This window comes from Carassius carassius, chromosome 1 (genome assembly GCF_963082965.1).
Source record: "Carassius carassius chromosome 1, fCarCar2.1, whole genome shotgun sequence".
In the NCBI taxonomy this organism is placed as follows: domain Eukaryota; kingdom Metazoa; phylum Chordata; class Actinopteri; order Cypriniformes; family Cyprinidae; genus Carassius; species Carassius carassius.
The window spans coordinates 52,814,405-52,820,404 of record NC_081755.1 but is presented as its reverse complement, the minus strand read 5'-3'; positions in this window follow the sequence as shown (position 1 = coordinate 52,820,404).

The window sequence follows — 6,000 nt, the reverse complement described above, 5'->3', positions numbered from 1 at the left end:
TCTGGATTTTATGTTTCTAAACGAAACATGGCTAGAAGACAGCTGCAATGCAACAGTCCTTAATGAAGCAGCCCCTCCTAACTTCACTTACATGAGTGTTTGCAGGACTGTTAAGAGAGGTGGGGGTGTAGCTGCTCTATTTAAAGATGTCTATCAATGCAAGCAAGTGTCATTTGGTCAGTACTTGTCTTTTGAATATCTAGGGATTGTGCTGAAAGGTGCTCTACGCATTCTGTTTATTATTATTTACAGGCCTCCAAAATACTCTCCAGCCTTTGTTGAAGAGGTCACAGAAATGTTATCAATGATTTCCTCAGAGTTTGACTGTTTTGCTATTGCAGGGGATTTTAATATTCACATAGATAATTCAGAAAACAAAACTACAAAAGAAATTAAAGCAGCAAACAGCGATGAACGGGCCCTCGCACCCGGGCTCACCGGCAGCGAGTGGCTTTAGTAAATAGGTGAACGGTGAGAAATATGCATTTAAACTCATAAATATAAGTAGAATATATCAATGTTTATTCCATATATGTTCCAAACTTCCTGTTGCCAGCAGGTGGCGCTATCATTATAATGGAATATTGGCCTTCAGATGTGTTCAGGGCTGCACTCTTATCGAACATGTGAAGTTTGGGGAAGATCAAACATTTTATGCCTGAGTTACAACAACTTCTCTTGCTGTGGCGAGACATCAAATTTTGTCATTTTTGCCATGGACACGCTCCTTAACAAAAACTCAAGATTGCCACAATTTAACATTACACAGGACTTTAGATTAGACTGACCACAAAAATACATTAATAATTTAATAATACATACGTTTGTCTCAGCGTAAATTATGTCACTTCCTGTTGCCAGCAGGTGGCGCTATGACTATAATTGAATATGGTCATGTAGATCTGTTAAGGGCAGAAGTCTTATCTAACATGCAAAGTTTGGGGCATATTGGACATTGTATGTCTGAGTTACAGCAACTTCCTTTTCCATGGCGAAACATCGAAATTTGTCAGGCCGCCATGGACACTCCCTTTAACGAAATCTCAAGATCTTCCCAATTTAACATCGCAAAGGCCTTTAGATTTAACTGACCAAGTTTGATGCTGATCTGAATAAATCTCTAGGAGGAATTTTGTTAAAGTACAACCCCTGAAAATGCCAAAAACAACACCAATTTTGCAGAGAACATTCTAAATAACTGACTTCCTGTTTGGATTCGGATTTCATACCAAGAGACTTTTTCGTAGATATTGGTGTGTTACATGTGTGTACCGATTTTTGTACATGTACGTGAAACATAGCTTGAGGCGCACTCCATTGAAAGTGTATATGCACTCAGTTGAAAGTGTATAGGTGGCGCTATCGAGCCATTTTGCCACACCCAATGGAATATTGGCCTTCAGATCTGTTCAGGCCAGGACCCTTATCACACATGTGAAGTTTGGGCAAGATCGGACATTTTATGCCTGAGTTATAACATCTTTTATTCCCATGGCGAGACTTTGAATTTTGTCACGGCGCCATGGACACGCCCCTTAACGAAAACTCAAGATCTTCACAATTTAACAGTGCACAGGCCTTTAGATTATACTGACCATAAAAAAGACATTGATGTCAAAAAATTTCTAGGAGTAGTCTGTCGAAGTGTAAAATATGTCACTTCCTGTTGCCTATAGGTGGCGCTATGACTATAACTGAATATGGGCATGTAAATATGTTCAGGTCAGGAGTATTATTAAACATGTGAAGTTTTGGGCACATTGGACATTGTATGTCTGAGTTATAGCAACTTCATTTTTCATGGCGAATCATCGAAATTCGCCAGGCCGCCACGGACACGCCCTTTAACGAAAACTCAAAATCTTCGCAATTTAACATCGCAAAGGCCTTTAGATTAGGCATACCAAGTTTGGTGTTGATCTGAATAAGTTTCTAGGAGGAGTTCGTTAAAATACAACTCATGGAAATGGCAAAAATGACACAAAATTTGCTCATAATATAAAAAATAACCGACTTCCTGTTGGGTTTAGAATTTTGCTCTAAGAGACTTTTTTGTAGGTATTGGAGAGTTACATGTGTGTACCGATTTTCATACATGTACGTGAAACATAGCTCGAGGCGCACACCGTTGAACATGTATAGGTGGCGCTGTCGAGCCATTTTGCCACACCCACTTCTGAAACCCATATCAGATGTACATTTTCTCCGGTTCTGAGGTGTGTGCAGAGTTTCATGACTTTTTGAGTATGTTTAGGCCCTCAAAAATGCGATTCATTTTGGAGAAGAATAATAATAATAATAATAATAATAATTAAAGCTGCAAGCAGCGATGAACGGGCCCTCGCACCCGGGCTCACCGCCAGCGAGTGGCTTTAGTTAATAGGTGAACGGTGAGAAATATGCATTTAAACTCATAAATATAAGTGGAATATATCAATGATTATTCCATATATGTGCCAATCTTTCTGTTGCCAGCAGGTGGCGCTATCATTATAATGTAATATTGGCCTTCAGATGTGTTCAGGCCAGGACTCTTATCGAACATGCGGAGTCTGGGGAAGATCGAACATTTTATGCCTGAGTTACAACAACTTCTCTTGCTGTGGCGAGACATCAAATTTTGTCATGGCGCCATGGACACGCCCTTTAACAAAAATGGAATATCTCCGCAATTTAACATTGCACAGGCCTTTAGATTAGACTGACCACAAAAAAATACATTAATGTCAAAAGATTTCTAGGAGTAGTTTGTCGCAGCGTAAAACATGTCACTTCCTGTTGCCAGCAGGTGGCACTATGACTATAACTGAATATGGGCATGTAGATCTGTTAAGGGCAGAAGTCTTATCTAACATGTGAAGTTTGGGGCAGATTGGACATTGTATGTCTGAGTTACAGCAACTTCCTTTTTCATGGCGAAACATCGAAATTTGCCAGGCCGCCATGGACACGCCCTTTAACAAAACCTCAAGATCTTTGCAATTTAACATCGCAAAGGCCTTTAGATTTAACTGACCAAGTTTGGTGTTGATCTGAATAAATCTCTAGGAGGAGTTTCATAAAGTACAACCCCTGAAAATGGCAAAAACAACGCCAATTTTGCAGAGAAAATTCTAAATAACCGACTTCCTGTTTGGATTCGGATTTCATACCAAGAGACTTTTTTGTAGGTATTGGTGTTCTACATGTGTGTACCGATTTTTGTACATGTACGTGAAACATAGCTTGAGGCGCACTCCGTTGAAAGTGTATAGGTGGCGCTATCGAGCCATTTTGCCACACCCAATGGAATATTGGCCTTCAGATCTGTTCAGGCCAGGACCCTTATCACACATGTGAAGTTTGGGCAAGATCGGACATTTTATGCCTGAGTTATAACATCTTTTATTCCCATGGCGACACATCAAACTTCGTCACGGCGCCATGGACACGCCTTTTAACGAAAACTCAAGATCTTCACAACTAAACATCACACAGGTCTTTAGATTAGACTGACCACAAAAATAACATTGATGTCATAAAATTTCTAGGAGTAGTTTGTCGCAGTGTAAAATATTTCACTTCCTGTTGCCAATAGGTGGCGCTATGACTATAACTGAATATTGGCATGTAGATCTGTTCAGGTCAAGAGTCTTATCCAACATGTGAAGTTTGGGGCAGATTGGACATTGTATGTCTGAGTTACAGCAACTTCCTTTTTCATGGCGAAACATCGAAATTTGTCAGGCCGCCATGGACACGCCCTTTAACAAAACCTCAAGTCCTTCGCAATTTAACATCGCAAAGGGCTTTAGATTACACTGACCAAGTTTGGTGTTGATCTGAATAAATCTCTAGGAGGAGTTCGTTAAAGTACAACCCCTGAAAATGGCAAAAACAACACCAATTTTGCAGGGAAAATTCAAAATAATCGACTTCCTGTTGGGATTAGGATTTCGTACCAAGATACTTTTTTGTAGGTATTGGTGTGTTACATGTGTGTACCAATTGTTGTACATGTACGTGAAACATAGATCGAGGCGCACTCCGTTGAAAGTGTATAGGTGGCGCTATCGAGCCATTTTGCCACACCCGATGGAATATTGGCCTTCAGATCTGTTCAGGCCAGGACTTTTATCAAACATGTGAAGTTTGGGGAAGATCGGACATTTTATGCCTGAGTTATAACATCTTTTATTCCCATGGCGAGACTTTGAATTTTGTCACGGCGCCATGGACACGCCCCTTAACGAAAACTCAAGATCTTCACAACTTAACATCGCACAGGCCTTTAGATTAGACTGACCACAAAAAAGACATTGATGTCATAAAATTTCTAGGAGTAGTTAGTCGCAGTGTAAAATATGTCACTTCCTGTTGCCAATAGGTGGCGCTATGACTATAACTGAATATGGGCATGTCAATCTGTTCAGGTTCGGAGTCTCATCAAACATGTGAAGTTTGGGGCAGATTGGACATTGTATGTCTGAGTTATAGCAACTTCATTTTTCATGGCGAATCATCGAAATTCGCCAGGCCGCCACAGAAGCGCCCTTTAATGAAAACTCAAAATCTTCGCAATTTAACATCGCAAAGGCCTTTAGATTAGGCATACCAACTTTGGTGTTGATCTGAATTAATCTCTAGGAGGAGTTCGTTAAAATACAACGCATGGAAATGACAAAAATGACACAAAATTTGCTCATAAAATTAAAAATAGCCGACTTCCTGTTGGGTTTCGGATTTTGCTCCAAGAGACTTTTTTGTAGGTATTGGACAGATACATGTGTATACCAATTTTCATACATGTACGTGAAACGTAGCTCGAGGCGCACACCGTTGAACGTGCATAGGAGGCGCTGTCGAGCCATTTTGCCACACCCACTTCTGAAACCCATATCAGACGTAAATTTTCGCCAGTTCTGAGGTGTGTGCAAAGTTTCATGACTTTTCGAGCATGTTTAGGCTCATCCATTGTTATTAAGGACATAGCACTATCTGATCACTTCTGTATTTTCTTTGATATTTTGATGTCTGCTACAACTGAATCTAGATCGGTCTCTGTCAGAAGGAGATGCATTAACGAGAACACAAGTGTACTGTTTATGGAGGCTATATCTTTAACACCAAGCATTTCTGCAGACTCTGTTGATACTCTCCTTGATTCATTCAACTCAAAAGTTAAGAATGTTATTGATGATATTGCTCCAATAATAATCAGTAAGAAAACAAACAGACAGAAATCAGTTTGGAGAAGATCAACAGCAGTTCAGACTATGAAAAGACAATGCAGAAAAGCAGAGCGGATGTGGCGGAAGACAAAACTTGAAATTCACTATAGCATCTACAAAGACAGCCTTTTCTGAGAAGATCATCAATATCAGGAAGGCGATTAGCACATCCTCAAGTAATGCAGAGGTCAGACAGATTAGGCCACAATATCAAAAAGATACTATGTCTATTTTTGAAGCAATTGATAGCAAAATTCTGGAAGACATAGTGCAGCACCTAAAATCATCAACCTGCTGTCTTGACACACTTCCCACATCTTTTTTCAAAAGTGTGCTTAACTGCTTAGAAGCAGATCTTTTAGAAGTGGTGAACGCCTCACTTCTTTCTGGGAAATTTCCAAACTCCTTAAAAAATGCAATTGTTAAGCCCCTCCTGAAAAAGAGCAATCTTGATAACACAATTTTGAGCAATTTTAGACCAATATCTAATCTTCCTTTTATAGGTAAAATTATAGAAAAGGTCGTTTTTAATCAGCTGAACAAATACTTAAACTCAAATGGATACCTGGACAATTTTCAATCTGGTTTTCGACCGCATCACAGCACAGAGACAGCACTCTTTAAGATAATAAATGATATTCGCTTAAATTGTGACTCTGGCATACTATATCATAACATACTACTAGAGAGACTGGAAAACTGGGTCAGGCTTTCTGGGATGGTACTCAAATGGTTCAGGTCATACTTAGAAGGGAGAGGCTATTATGTGAGTCTAGGAGAGCATAAGTCT